General features: G+C 39.2%; 1 long non-coding RNA gene across 2 annotated transcripts in view; it reads right to left on the bottom strand.

Annotated features, from left to right (window-relative positions):
- The window catches only part of LOC110260701 (uncharacterized), a 47178-nt gene extending 33150 nt beyond the window's left edge, over window positions 1–14028 (bottom strand). For both annotated transcript variants that reach the window (XR_002344017.2, XR_002344019.2), the window contains exons 1-2: window positions 13758–14028; window positions 8660–8744 (exon numbers count right to left, since the gene is read on the bottom strand). This is a non-coding gene — a long non-coding RNA (uncharacterized LOC110260701). The remainder of the gene's footprint in view (window positions 1–8659; window positions 8745–13757) is intronic.
- Window positions 14029–16085: the final 2057 nt, after the last annotated feature.

Below are 16085 nucleotides of genomic sequence, written 5' to 3'. Positions count from 1 at the left end.
AGGTTCCATGGGTTGGCTGGTATTCTAGAGAATATGAAAAGACTATTACCTGAACCCACCTGCACTCTACAGAGTCCATAGAACAAACATTATCATGCAAAGGCTGTGCAGTATCAGAGTGAACTCCAGTACCCATATCCTGTGTATCCCCCATATTTTTTTTTTTTACCAGCCCTGTGGTGTGTGGAAGCTTCTGGATAAGGGATCAAACCCACACTACAATGGTGATCAGAGCCACAGCCCTAACAGTGCTGGATCCTTAACCCACTGAACCATCAAGGAACTCCTAACTCATGTTTCATGATTGAAGAGACATATTAATGTTTTGGTTTATGTACCCGTAACAAAGTGAGAGGTGGAACCTGGGAATGATCGGGAACAGGAAAAGGGTGATACAGTATAATGGCCTAATAGAGATGATTTGATGATCATTCAAATCAAGGTTGCTGCTTATTGAAAGGAGAACCATATGCATTGTTCTTTAACTTTATGCTTCAAATGATTCAGAGGCTGAAACATTTGGGTAATACAGGTACTCTGGCAAGCAAGAAAAAAGGAAACATGAGAGAAAGAAGAGAATAAGCAGTAGAGAATAGGAAAGGAGGAGCAGAGAAAGGAGAGACATAGAAATGGTGATTTTGGTGTGGTGGAGTGCCTGTTCCAGAGCCAAAGGATGCATAACGGAAAATGTCTGAATAAATTAAGCCATCACCTCTCAATTACTTAAGACAGAGAGAAAGGGAGAACACACTGAAGGAAATGAAGATAAAAATTAAAAAAAGCCATTTTCAGCTAGTGGTTTCAATTTGTCCTAACAATCTAAGAACATTTTTCAAAGCTTAAAGTGTTGATGTCAGGTTCACAGAATTACAATCTTTAATGCCTCACATTCATGTCCAGATGATAAATGATGACCTATATTTTCAACAACCCTTTAGCCAAGGTGCTCAAATCACTTTAGCAATATTTGCCCTCACACGCTTCAAGAGTACCAAGCATTATTACGACCTTTGGTTTGTAGAAAGGAGAAAATTGAGACTTAAATGAAGAAGTGAAATCAGCTGTTGTTCAAGCTTACATTGTGAATGCTGGGGCTAAATTAACATACAGATCAACTCACAGGTTCTGCTCACACATACTATCTTACAGCCCTCTTTCTACCCAAAGTTACTGGTTTCCAGACCCGGCAAAGCTATAATTTTAGAAACTTCTGAAGAGTACATGAATTCTTTTAGACCAAGTGTGACTCACAATACAAACACATGAGCAATTGTTTGGTTCTTGTAAGTTTCAAGACAGTGCAGGTTAGGTCAGAAATTTAATTACCTTAAAGCCAGACTGTCTAAATAAAAACTGAAAGTGTTTTTTTTTTTTTTTTTTTTTTTTTTAAGAAATTAGCTAATGGGGGAGTAGAGTACACACCCAGGAACAGGTTTCTGACCTCTTTCAGAAGAGAACATTTTCTTAAAGTTTGAAAGGGCACAGGAGCAGGAGTTTGATTGGCCCTCAGTTCCCTGAGGAACTGGCAGGATACTGGAGTCTAGAAGTCACTGGGATCCTGCAGCCAGCCAACATTGGCCTTTGAGAGCCAGTTGTTAACTTTTTAAGATGTTTTTAGGGCCGCAGCCGCAGCACATGGAAGTTCCCAGGCTAGGAGTCTAATCAGAGCTACAGCTGCTAGCCTACACCACAGCTCATAGCAATGCCAGATCTTTAACCCACAGAGCCAGGCCAAAGATTGAACCTGCAACCTCATGATTCCTGGTCGGGTTCGTTCCACTGCGCCACAACGGGAACTCCCAATATTATAAGAATTTTATAAGCCACTTTTTTTTTTTTTCCCACTGTACAGCAAGGGGGTCAGGTTATCCTTACATGTATACATTACAATTACAGTTTTTCCCCCACCCTTTCTTCTGTTGCAACATGAGTATCTAGACATAGTTCTCAATGCTATTCAGCAGGATCTCCTTGTAAATCTATTCTAAGTTGTGTCTGATAAGCCCAAGCTCCCGATCCCTCCCACTCCCTCCCCCTCCCATCAGGCAGCCATAAGTCTCTTCTCCAAGTCCATGATTTTCTTTTCTGAGGAGATGTTCATTTGTGCTGGGTATTAGATTCCAGTGGGAATGTAAACTGGTACAGCCACTATGGAGAACAGTTTGGAGATACCTTAGAAATCTATACATAGAACTTCCATATGACCCTACAATCCCACTCTTGGGCATCTATCCGGACAAAACTCTACTTAAAAGAGACACATGCACCCGCATGTTCATTGCAGCACTATTCACAATAGCCAGGACATGGAAACAATCCAAATGTCCATCGACAGATGATTGGATTCGGAAGGTGTGGTATATATACACAATGGAATACTATTCAGCCATAAAAAAGGATGACATAATGCCATTTGCAGCAACATGGATGGAACTAGAGAATCTCATACTGAGTGAAATGAGCCAGAAAGACAAAGACAAATATCATATGATATCACTTATAAGCCACTTTTAATTAAAAAAATTTTGGCTACACCTGCAGCATGTGGAAGTTCTTGAGCCAATGATTGAAACTGTGCCACAGCAGTCACCTGAGACGCTAAAAATGACAACACTGAATCCTTAATCTACTGTGCCACAAGGAAACTCCTAAGCCAGTTTTTAATTAAAGCCACTAATAAAAATTAAATAAATGTAAAAACATTGTATTAAAAACAAAGGTAATAGTACTCAAAATTCATCACTTCCTAATTATTTTATTGTGTTTTACTATTATCTGTGCTGTTAAGGTTATTTATGTCTATTGTATCTGTATGTTGGGAATGCTGCAGATAGCATTCTATGCATCTCTTTCTAATTTCATTGTTTTTTTTTGGGGGGGGGTAGGGTGGGGCTATGCCTGATGCATGTGGAAGTTCCCGGGCCAGGGATCAAAGCTGCACCACAATAGCAACCTGGGCTGCTGGAGTGACAACATGGATCCTTAACCCACCGTACCATAGGGGGACTCCTAATTTCACTTCAATAACTTTGTGTTGGTAATCGGAAGTAGTCAATGGTGAGACTATTAACACAAGGGAAACTGGCAAGCAGCAGGGCTAACGATTTGTTATTTGCTGATTGTCTAGACAAGGGCTCAGAAAACTAGGGCCTGCCACCGTGTGTTTTTATAAATAAAGTTTTATCGGAATATAGCATTACCTATTCACTTGTGTATTGTCTTTGACTACTTTCATACTATGATGGACGAGTTGAATAATTCTGAGAGAGACAGTGTGGCCTACAAAGCATAACATATTTACTATCTGGTCCATGATAGAGGTTGGCCTTTCCCTCACCTAGACTTAAAAAGTAATGAGGAGGAGTTCCTGTCATGGCTCAGTGGTTAACAAATTCGACTAGGAACCATGAGGTTGCGGGTTCGATCCCTGGCCTTGCTCAGTGGGTTAAGGATCTGGCGTTGCCCTGGGCTGTGGTATAGGTCGCAGACTCCACTTGGATCCTGAGTTTCTGTGGCTCTGGTGTAGGCAAGCAGCTATAGCTCTGATTCGACCCCTAGCCTAGGAACCTCCATATGCCGTGGGAGTGGCCCAAGAGAATGGCAAAATGACAAAAAAAAAAAAAAAAAAAAAGTAATGAGGGAAATGTTGATAATGCAAATTAAACTAAAATCATGTTGTATGTAGTAGGTACATTGTTAATAATACAAAAAAACTGAGGAAATATTATTTGTATATTGGAAAACTATTATCTGATTGAGCAAAATAATCACTCACATTGTTGATGAATGAATGAAATTTAAACATAAGTATGCTGAACCTAAAAGAAATTTTAGTTTAATGAATATAATCTGTATGGGAGTGAGAAACAGTTAACCTAACACAATAAAACACTGAATTATTTTACCAGCAAAATAGGTTTATTTGGGATGAGTGGACAGTTGTATTTCAGGATGTACAACTATGGCGAACCACATGCAAGTCCAGCAAAGCAAAGGAGAAGAAACTCTTTAATAGAAGAGAAGGGGAAGTTGGGAGAGGCTCTTATGAAGAAAAAGTCCACTGAAGGAAATTAGGAGTTTGAAGTGTAGCAGCTTTTCACTGGCGACATTGTTGCCAGACAAGGAGAAAAATCTTTCTTCTTCTGATGGTAGTTAAAGTAGTGTCACTTCCTTCCAGACATGCAAAATCTATCTCCTTCTATTGGGATCTGTATTGGCGTTGAGTGGTATATGCATGATAGCTTCCCCTTCTGATCTCCCATTTCCATTTTAGTGAGATTTTCTTTTATTATTATTATTTTTTTTTGGCCATGTCAATAGCATGTGGAAGTTCCTGAGCCAGGGATTGAACCAAAGTAGTGACAACGCCAGGTTCTTAACCCACTGAGTCACCAGAGAACTCCTCCTTTATTAATTTTCACATTTCTCCCTTTTGATCAAGATTTTTCTCTGAAACTATTGCTGATCAAGAATCTGTTTGTCTGCTTGTTTTAACTAGCATTCAGTGGCTTTTTATCCCTTAATGCCGGAAAGGATCCTTCCTAGGTGTCATGTACCTCATCAGAGGGAAAGTGCACAGGTTAGAAATCTATTGTGGTCACATTTAAGTAATAAGTAAGGGTAGGAGGAAATTTTCTTCAACAACTCCCATCTAAAGTCTGTGTCTTATTCATCCCAGGGTCATGAGCTGGCTCAATATATGCAAATCACTCAGTGTGATACACCACATCATCAAAAGAAAAGACAAAAACCATATGATCATCTCAATAGATGCAGAAAAAGCATTTGATAAAATTCAAAATCCACTCATGATAAGTCTTTTACAAAGTAGGTAAACAGGGCACATACCGTAACATAATAAAAGCTATTTATGACAAACCCATAGTTGATATAATACTCAATGACCAAAAACTGAAAGCTTTCTGTTTAAAATGTGGAACAAGACAAAGACACCCACTCTTACTGCCTCTATTCAACATAGAATGGGAAGTCCTAGCAATCAGACAGGAAAAAGAAATGAAAGGTATCTAAACTGGATTGAAAAAGGTAAAATTATCATTTTCTGCTGATGACATGATATTATATACAGAAAACCCTAAAGACTGCACATAAAAACTAATGAAGTCAGCAAGGTAATAGGATACAAGGTTAACAAACATACACAATCTGTTGTATTTCTTTACACTAACAATGAAATATTTGAAAGGGAATGTAAAAAAAAAAATCAGATTAAAAAAACCTTAGGAATAAACCTGACCAAGGAGGTAAAAGACTTATATGCTGAGAACTATAAAACATGAATAAAGTAAGTTGAAGATGATGTAAAGAAATGGAAAGATACACCATGCTCTTAGATTGGAAAAATTAATGTTGTTAAAATGGCCATACTTTCCAAAGCAATCTACAGATATAATATGATCCCTACTGTATTACTCATGGCTTTTCACAGAACTAAAACAAATAATCCTAAAATTTATAGGGAACCATAAAAGACCCATAATTGCCAAAACAATCCTGAGGAAAGAGAACAAAGAAGGAGGCATAACTCTCTCAGACTTCAGACAATACTACAAAGATACAGTAGTCAAAACAGCATGGTATTGGCACAGAAACAGATATCAGGATCAATGGAACAATAGAGAGCCCAGAATTAAACCCATACACCTGTGGTTAATTACTTGATAAATTATTCTTTGACGAAAGAGGCAAGAATATAAAATTGGAAAAAGTCTCTTCAGCAAGGGTGCTGGCAAAACTGGACAGCTGTATGTAATGCAATGAAACAGGAACATACCCTCACACCATGCACAAAAATAAACTCAAAAATGGGTTAAAAACTTAAACATAAGACATGATACCATAAAACTCCTAGAAGAGAACATGAGCAAAACATTCTCTGACATAAACCATATGAATGTTTTCTTTTTTCATTCTAAATGATTTTTATTTTGTCCATTATAGGTGGTTTACAGGGTTCTGTCAATTTTCTAACGTACAGCAAAGTTACCTAGTCACACATACATGTGTACATTCTTTCTCTCACATTATCCTCCATCATGCTCCATCACAAGTGACAAGATATAGTTCCCAGTGCTATGCAGCAGAATCTCATTGCTCATCCATTACACGTGCAATAGTTTGCATCTATTAACTTCAGATACCCAGTCCATCCCACTCCCTCTCCCCTCTCCCTTGGCAACCACGTGTCTGTTCTCCAAGCCCAAGAGTTTCTTTTCTGTGGAAAGGTTTATTTGTGCTGTATATTAGATTCCAGATATAAATGATATCATATGGTATTTGTCTTTCTCTTTCTGACTTACTTCACTTAGTATGAGAATCTCTAGTTCCATCCATGTTGATGCAAATTGTATTATTTTGTTCTTTTTTATGGCCGAGAATTATTCCATTGTGTATATGTACCACATCTTCTTAATCCATTCATCTGTCGATGGACATTTAGTTTATTTCCATTGGCTATTGTGAATAGTGCTGCAATGAACAGATGGGTGCATGTGTCTTTTTTAAGGACAGTTTTTTCCAGATAAATGCCCAAGAGTGGGATTGCTGGGTCATATGGTAGTTCTATATTTAGTTTCCTGAGGGATCTCCATACTGTTTTCCATAGTGGTTGTACCAATTTACATTCCCATCAACATTGTAGGAGGGTTCCCTTTTCTCCATGCCGTCTCTAGCATTTGTTATTTATGGATTTATTAATGATGGCCATTCTGACAAGTGTGAGATGGTACCTCATAGTTGTTTTGATTTGCATTTCTCTAATAATCAGTGATGTTGAGCATTTTTTCATGTACTTGGTGGCCATCTATATATGTTCTTTGGAGAAATTTCTATTCAGGTCTTCCACCCATTTTTTAACTGGGTTGTTGGTATTTTTGCTGTTGAGTTGTATAAGTTATTTGTATATTTTAGAGATTAAACCCTTGTCAGTTGTATCAATTGAAACTATTTTGTCCCATTCCGTAGGTTGTCTTTGTGTTTTTTTTTTTTTTTATAGTTTCCTTTGTTGTACAAAATCTTGTCAGTTTGATTAGGTTGCATTGGTTTATTTTTGCTTTTATTTTTGTTGCCTTGGGAGACTGACCTAAGAAAACATTTGTAAGGTTGATGTCAGAGAATGTTTTGCCTATATTCTCTTCTGGGAGTTTGATGGTGTCTTGTCTTATGTTTAAGTGTTTAAGCCATTTTGAGTTTATTTTTGTGCATAATGTGAGGGTGTGTTCCAGTTTCATTGATTTACATCAAATGTTATAAACAAATGGGACCTAATCGAACTTAGAAGATTTTGTACAGCAAGGGAAACCATCAATAAAACTAAAAGACAATCTACAGACTGGGAGAAAAATGTTTGAAAATGATGCGACTTGACAAGGGATTAATTTCCAAAATATACAAACAGCTCATACTGCTCTATATCAAAACAAACAAACAACCCAATCAAAAAATGGTCACAAGGCCTAAATAGGCATTTCTTAAGAAAAGACATGTGGATGGCCAATAGGCACATGAAAAAATGCTCAACATCCGCTGATTACCAGGGAAACACATATCAAAACTACAATGAGTTAACATCTCACACCAATCAGAATGGCCATCATTCAAAAGTATATAAATAAAAAATTCTGGAGATGGTGTGGTGAAAAGAGAACCCTCCTACACTGTTGGTGGGAATGTAAATTGGCACAACCCTTTGGGAGGGCAGTATGGAGGATCCTCAAAAAACTAGAGTTGCCATATGACCCAGCAATGCCACTCCCAGGCATATATCTGAAGGAAAAGCTTAATTTGAAAAGATACACACATCCATATGTTCACTGCAGTTACTGTTTACAATAGCTAAGACATAGAAGCAACATCAATGTCCACTGACAGATGAATGGATAAAGATGCGGTATGTATGTATGTGTGTATATATATATATATATATATATATATATACACCACACACACTACTACTCAGCCATGAAAAAGAATGAAATAATGCCATTTGCAGCAACATAGATGGATCTAGAGATTATCATACTAAGCGAAGTCAAAGACAAATATCATATGCTATCCCTTATATGTGGAATCTAAAAACAAATCACACAAATGTACTTATTTATGAAATAGAAACAGACTCACAGACATAGAGAACCAGACTTGTGGTTGCCAAGGGTGAGAGGGGGTGTTGGAGTGGAGGATTGGGAGTTTGGAATTAGCAGATGTAAACTATTATATGTGGGATGGATAAACAAGGTTCTACTGTACAGCACAGGGAACTATATTCAATATCCTAAGATAAACCATGATGGAAAAGAATGTGAAAAAGAATTTATATATACTTACAGTTTAATCACTTTGCCGCACAGTAGAAATTAACACAACATCGTAAATCAACTATAATTCAATAAAATAAATTAAAAAATATAGTCTGTATCTCAGAATAGAGAATACAGAAGAGATAACACTAGCAGCTGAAGGAATTAAACAAGTGCTTTGAGAAGGTGCAATGTAGGAATAAACATGAAGTAATTAAACAGTATCATTATCTCAAAAGAAACTGTTGGGATCTAAACGTTTTCTCAGTGATATAGCCTGCAGGTTGCAAAGAAAGAAACTATGAGTTCAAATAAGAATCCAGAGGGCTGGTTAGCAGTACCTGATGGGGACCTTTCCATCGAGGTGTCTTTTCCAATAGATGGAATCTCTAGATTGCAAAGTGTCATGCTTAAGGTCTTCATTTCCTGAGAACACAATGTGAAAAGATTGCTCTACCAAAACATGTTTTTTTTCTCCTGAAATTGTCGAAAGCTTTATTTATAGAAGGGGCCCCAATGGAAGGAATCTGCTTAAAATTCTTAGCTCTTCTGGCAATCCTCATGGAGTTGAATGAAACACTTTATGATTTTTTTTTTTTTTGTCATTTGTTTGTTTTCTTTTTTGGCCATCCCAGACATACAGAGTTCCCAGGCCAGGGATCAGATCCCAGATGTAATTGTGACCTATGCCACAAACATCAGATCCTTAACTCAATGTGCCAGGGATCAAACCTGCGTCTCAGCACTCCAGAGACACGCCGATCCCATTCTGCCACAGCTGGAACTCCAAACATGGTTATCTTTAACAGAAGCAAATTAGGCCTTTTGCAATATTGATGTATGTCTTCCTTAATCAACAGTGGGTCAAAAGAGGCAGGAGCCAATTGCATTGGGTGCCCTGTGGCTGTCTCAAAGGGTGAGAGTTTATAAGTTCCAAAAGGAGTGGATCTTAGAGTTAGAAGGACCAACCGCAATGCTTGTGGCCATTCATAGAAGGTCTCTATGGATTTTGCCAATGCAGTTTCAATAGTGGAATTAGTAAATTTGGCAAACCCCAAGGGTTGAGGATGGTAAGCACAGCAAGTGTTTTATAAAACTGGCTGAAAGCACAGACTTATTGAAGTATCAGGCCAGTAAAATGGGTCCCTTAATTGCTCTTGAAATTTGAGAGGGGTTCCTCAGGTAGGGATAATCTTTTTTTTAACAAATTTTTAGCCACAGAAAAATCAGTAGCCTGTCTGCAAGGGAAAGATTTCACCCACTGAGAAAACATACAGACCATGACTAAAAGCTATTTATGTCCATGAGATGAGGGCAGCTATGTGAAACCCACTTGCCATACCTTGAATGGCCCATAAGGCATTTCAAAATGTCCAGGAACAGTGCAAAAATGTTTTCCTGGATTGCATTTTGGACAGGTGGGACAAGCAAGGGAGGGACTCTTTGTGGCCTTATTAATATTTCCCCAACAATGCTGGTTCATGAATGCTCTCATTTTGTCAGTGGACCAATGGTTCAATGCATGTGCAATGGTAAGAAGTGGGAATTTTAGAATTTCCAGTAGGATCAGTTTTTTAACTTGAATTAGAGGTTTTTTTTTTTTTTCTTTTATTGCTTTATCAAACCAATTAGACCTCCAGTATTGTTTTTCTTTTCTGGGGCCAGATGTTGGGCATTTCTCATCAATTTTTCTAGATTGTTATTTTTGGGAAGCAACCCCATTAATGTTTGGCCATTAATTCCTTTGAAAGCAGCATTTTGGGCATAGATATCAGTAAGGTGGTTTCCTTTAACTTTGGGGTGTCAAGCTTGCAATGCCCAGGGATCTTAAAAGCCTTTCCAAGGCTTCTGGCAAGAGTATGGAATCAATGGATATTGGATATAAAAGCCATTTAACATTTCTTCCCTGTTAGAGGTGAGGAAACCTCATTGTTCCCACAGCGTTTCAAAGTCACAGACTGCTCCAAAGGCATACTGACTATTGGTATAAATGTTTGGAGTTTTGACCTTGGCTAAGGTATAAGCCTGAGTAAGAGTGTATACTTCAGCAAGTTGGGCCAAAGTAGCCTTAGAAAAAGGAGCTGCAATAGCTTATCCCGCTCTGTATTTACCATTTTCTTCCTTTAAATAAAAAGCAGTTCTAAACCATGAAAAATCTGCTTTGGTTAGAGGAGTCTCCTGTAAATGATTACAAGTCAAAAGGTGTTGGCTATAATATCCTATGGCTGGAAGACGGCTCCCACGTTTTGTGTGACTACTCCAAAGGCATTCCCTTCCTTCTCACATATGAAAGGAAGAAGGGAAGCTGATAATTAGAACGTGCAAAGGCAGGTGGTCTTTCCTTAAGTCTTCAAAAGCTTCATCTTGCCCTCTCCAATTAAGGAGGCCAGGTTTGCTAGGTTTTAATAAAGCATATAGGGGCTGAGACATAAAGACAGAAGTCTGGGGGAATCCAGTTTCAACGGTAATCAGATACCCTGAGAAAACCTTGTAATAGGTGCCTAGTTTCAGATTTGTGGAAGTTCAGGATGCTGTAAAGTAGCTGGGTCCACAGGTAGCCCTTCTTCTGAGATCAGGTGTTCTCAGCGTTGAAGCTGAGTTTGAGCAGACAGCTATTTTCCTTTGGAGATGTTATGTGCCTTTAAGGTCAAGAGCTTTAGCAAGTGAATGCTGTCTTCCTCTGAGGAGGTTTGAGAAGGCGAGCACAGAAGCACATCATCTATATATTAGTACTAAATAGAACCCACAGAAAACTGTATATCATTGATCAGCTTGCAAATTTTGTGAAAAGTGAGAAGGATTTTCCGTCAAACCCTGAGGCATTACTGCATCATGTTGCCCTTCCCAGATGAAGGCAAAAAGCTATTAGCTTGTCTTACCCCTGGAATGCCAAAGAAGGCACTACAGAGGTCAATTACACTGAAAATCTGTCCCCAGCAGGAATGGATGTCAGTAGTGGTGGGAGGATGGGGTTAGGAGTAGCAGTGTGTGGAGGGATAACAGTGCTGTTTATTGCTCAGGGGTCCTGGACAAACCTCCATCCTTGGGTTTCTCACAGATAAAATGGGAGTATTGCAGGGTATAACTACAAATAATAATAAAGCGCTGGGCCTTGAACACTTCTATTATGGGCTTTATTCCTTGAAGGGCTTCTTATAGGGTATTGATTAATTCTGGGGAGAGATGTTGAGGGGATCTATTTGAATCTTTTATGGAAGGTGCACAGTGAACTTTTCCATCATTGGAGGTGGGATTCAACAGGGAAACATGATCAGTGTTTTCCAAAATCAGCTCCTCTACCGTTGGAGACAGAGCAAAAGATGTTGAAGGGTTATTTAATTCACCTGGTTGGCTAATTGGATGGCTAGTCAAATTCTAGGATTGTTTTCTCCTTTGGAAAGAAAGAAATGGCAGCATGATACTTTTCTAAGATGTCTCAGCCTAATAAATGTGTAGGGGAAGAGGAGCCAAGAAGAATGCATGTGTGCCTCTCAAAGAGCCTAAACACAAGGGAGCAGGTTCAGAGTCAGGAACCTCTTGAGTCTCATTGGAGACCCTACTATGTGAACTGCTTTAGTACATAGCAGTGGGGCTGAGCACCGAGGGTGGGGCTCTGGTATCAATGAGGACAGAGATTCATTCTCCCTCTGGGGGACTGTGTCCTCTGAGCTGATTGAGGAGAAGGACTGGGAAGAGACCCTCAGTTCCTCTGAGCTCAGTCATGGAGCATTAAGAGGACACTGGAAATAAAGCCTGGTTAGAAGGCTGAAGATGACTGAAACATTTACATTTGTAACATTTCCCACCTCACCCCCCCCCCCAAATCCTGGCCCTATGCAATAATAGCAGAAACTAGAAGGTTTTCTTTTTGTTTGGGGAATTTCATTTGTCGGAGTTGAAGATTAATCTTAGCAGTCATTTTTGGTGATTCATCTAGAGTTTGAGTGGGCCAATTTGCCAAATTAACTAAATCTGGAGTGGATACGGTTTCTGCTTCCATCCTGGTGCTGTCAGCTAAGAAAGTGGTCCTGATTAAACCCATTAACAAACATGGAGTTAAAGGCTACCCCTGTGGACTTAACAGCTGAAGGAAGATTGGATTTTCTTTAAAAATAATCTGAAGTCAATTACAATAGCCTTGGGCAGGTTTGTCAGATTTTTGTGTGCAAGCCTTAATTTCATTCCCATCAACAGGCTTTGGAAAGGCTACTGTAATAGCTTGGTGGAGGTTTTCAGCAAGTGCTGTAGCCTCTTGCCAAGTTAGGGGCTTGCTTTTCTAATCTCTTCCAGGGTGCTCCGATTGGGCTAGTTTCATCCAATGGTTGGCTTGACCCCCACCAACAAGCCTGTGCACTAACTGATAGGAATCTGAGAAACCAGGTTGGTAGATTTGAGAATAACTGTGAAGTTCTTCAGCAAACCAATGGGGGTCCTCAGTTACTTTAGATAACTCTTTAATTATACCTCACAATTTGGCTTTAGTCCAGGGGACCTAAGTAATTTTGGAGTTTATTTGGAGCCTCAGAAGATTTAACACTAAAAGGGCAGTTTCTGATAGGTTCCAAGGAGGAGGAAAATGGCACGAGAGGTGGGGCCTGAGACAAGAGCCCTGGAGACAAATGCCAGCCTTTGGAAGGCATTTCATCTTTAATAGTTTTGTTTGCCTTGATTAATTTAATTATCATATCCTGCAGAGAGGCAATTTTTAGACACCCCCCATAATGTTTGGAAATCTCAAAGTAAGTGTCCAATTAGGTTTGGATGATTTCAGAATAAAGGCTCAGGGCTTTATTATCATTTGTAGTTATACCCTGCAATATTCCCATTTTACCTGTGACAAACCCAAGGATGGAGCTTTGTCCAGGACCCCTGGGCAATAAACATGGCTGTCTAATGGATTTTAAGAAAGGTAAGTTTGGCGAGCTCAAATGTTTCCCCATGATGGCCATTGATGTTCTAAGTTACTTTTGGTTAAGTCATTTAACCAAATGAACTTGAGTGAGAACTATGGCTTTTAAACTAAAATTGTCTGGGGTTCATGAAGGTGGGGGTAGTGCCCTCAAAACATTTAGATAACTGGGATCCCATTTTCAGAGGTTTTTCCCTAGAGCAGAGAATAGTTCTTAAATAGCCTGTAGGCCAAATACCAGCACAGTTCCTTTAGAAACAGTCTGATCCCAAAAGAGTCAGGTCAAAGAGCTGACCAGTACAGTCCCAATAGGATCAGCCCCATCCCCAAAGGAGTTGGACAGAAGTTACAGCAGTTACAGTAGGAATAGCCTGATTTCAAAAGAGTCACACTGAAATGCCAAACCAGGACTCCCAGACAAAATAAGGCCTTAAGAAAGAGAGGACAAAGCCTTTAAACAGATCCTGCAAAAATCTGAAGATCTTCAAAATGCAAAACGAGCAGAGCTTGGATTGGGGAGTAAAACTTACCCTCAGATTTCAGGGTCAGCAAGAAAGCAGTGAGCTGGGTGGGCTCCTCAGTAGCAACACCTGCTTGCTCGCCAGCCTGGGACTTGCCACCATTCTTCCCTGGATCTCCATGGGACTTCCATGTCAGGTTAACTTAAAATGACGAAACAGCCAGTTATTTCTTACCAACAAAATGGGTTTTTCCAGGAGCAGCCAAAAATTGTACTTGGGGAGATACAACCATGGCGAACCACTTGCAACTCTGGTGAAGCAAAGGAAGGGAAACTCTTACAGAGAAGGGGAAGTTGGTCGAGGCTGTTATAAACGTAAAGCCCATTAGATGAAAGTGAAAATGCAAAGTATGGTGGATTTTCGTTGGCTGAATTGTCTCTCATTGGCTGAGCTGTTGCCAGGCAGGAGAAAAACTTTTCCCCCTCCTTCTGGTGGTAGTAAAGTAGAATTATTTACTGCCAGAGATGTGAAATGTGTCTCTTCCCACTGGGATCTGTACTAGCATGAGAGCTTCTTCCTCTGGTCTCCTGACTCCATTTTAGTAATGTTTCCCTTTAATTTTATTTATTTTTATTTTTTATTTATATTATTATTATTATTATTTTGCCTTTTTCTAGGGCTGCATCCACCGCATGTGGAGGTTCCCAGGCTAGGGGTCTAATCAGAGCTGTAGCTGCCAGCCTATGCCACAGCCACGTGGGATCCCAGCCATGTCTGTGACCTATACCACAGCTCATGGCAACACTGGATCCTTAACCCACTGAGCGGTGCCAGGAATCAAACCCAAGACTTCATGGTTCCTAGTTGGATTCGTTAACCACTGCACCACATGGGAACTCCATTAATTTTCTCATAGTTTAATAGCAGGTCACATGTCAGATTTAGTGATGAATTTTACTGGGTAGGAGTTAGTGGATCACCTCACACCCATTAGGATGGCTACTGTCAAAATACCAGGAAATAAATTTTGGTGAGGCTGTTGAGAAGCTGACATGCCTTTTGCATCGCTGGTGGGAATGTAAAATGGTACAGCCACTATGGAAAAAAGCATGATAGTTCCTCAAAAAATGTAAATAGAACTACCAGATGATTCAGAAACTCCACTTTGGGGTATATATACAGAAGAATTAAAAGCAGGATCACAAAGAGATATTTTCATACCCATGTTCATAGTAGCACTGTTCACAAGAGCCAAGAGGTAGAAGCAATCCTATTGTCCATCAATAGATGAATGGAAAAACAAATGTAACATATACATACAGTGGAATATCATTTAGCCTTAAAAAAGGAAAGAAATCTTGTCACATGCTACAGCATGGATGAATGTTAAGGCCACTATGCTAAGTGGAATAACCCAGTCACAAAATGACAAATCCTATGTGATTCCACTTATATGAAGTATCTAGAGTAGAAAAAATTCATAGAAACAAAAATAGAATAGTTATTGCCAGGATCAGTGGGAGGGAAGAATAGAGAACTATTATTTAATGGGTACAGAGATTTAGTTTTGCAAGATGAAAAAGTTCTAGAGACTGGTTGCCCAATAATATGACTATACTTAACACTGTTGAACCGTACACTAAAACTGGTTAAGATGTTAATTTCTGGAGTTGCTGCTATGGCTCAGCAGCTTATGAACCTGACTAGTATCCATGAGGATTTGGTTAGATCCCTCGTCCTGCTCATGTGGGTTAAGAATCCACTATTGCTGTGGCTGTGGTGTAGGTCCCAGACACAACTTGTATGCTGCATTGCCATGAGCTGTGGTATAGGCCATCAGCTATAGCTCTGATTTGATCCCTAGCCTGGGAACTTTCATATGCCAAGGGTGTGGCCCTAAACAAACAAACAAACAAACAAAAAGATGATAACATTTGTGTATATGTGTTTTACCAAAATTAAAAAAAAAAAAGAGTGGACTAAGATACAACCCTATTAGCCAAATAATGGTTGAAATGTTATGGATGTAAGAATTGAGGAAAAATCAAACAAAGCATCCAATGAGAATCAATTGGTCATATGGAATTTCATTAAAGAGTATTGTATATTTCATTATCATTTGTAAATCATGTGTTACTTATCCTTTATATGAATAAGGCGTAGAATAAAATTACATTTAAATATATACAGATACATTTTCCTACCCAGAGAGCTGGTTGTTAACACTTACCAGCACACCACACACTGTTAGGACAGGGCTCTCAGACATGAACTGAAGTCCAGTCTGGGAAGGATGCTGGCCTGGGTTCAGGTGCCTGAGTTCAGTTGTCTGAGTTCTATTTCTGACTCCTCCAGGAAGTGTATGGACAACCCTAGCAACTTGATTAGGCTCTTGAA

This window comes from Sus scrofa, chromosome 1, assembly GCF_054392235.1.
Source record: "Sus scrofa isolate SSC_HxYL_T2T_F1_AM1 chromosome 1, Sscrofa_HxYL_maternal_Yorkshire_Landrace_v2.0, whole genome shotgun sequence".
Taxonomy (NCBI): domain Eukaryota; kingdom Metazoa; phylum Chordata; class Mammalia; order Artiodactyla; family Suidae; genus Sus; species Sus scrofa.
Note: the sequence above shows the minus strand (reverse complement) of the source record. Positions and strands in the feature narration are given on the sequence as shown.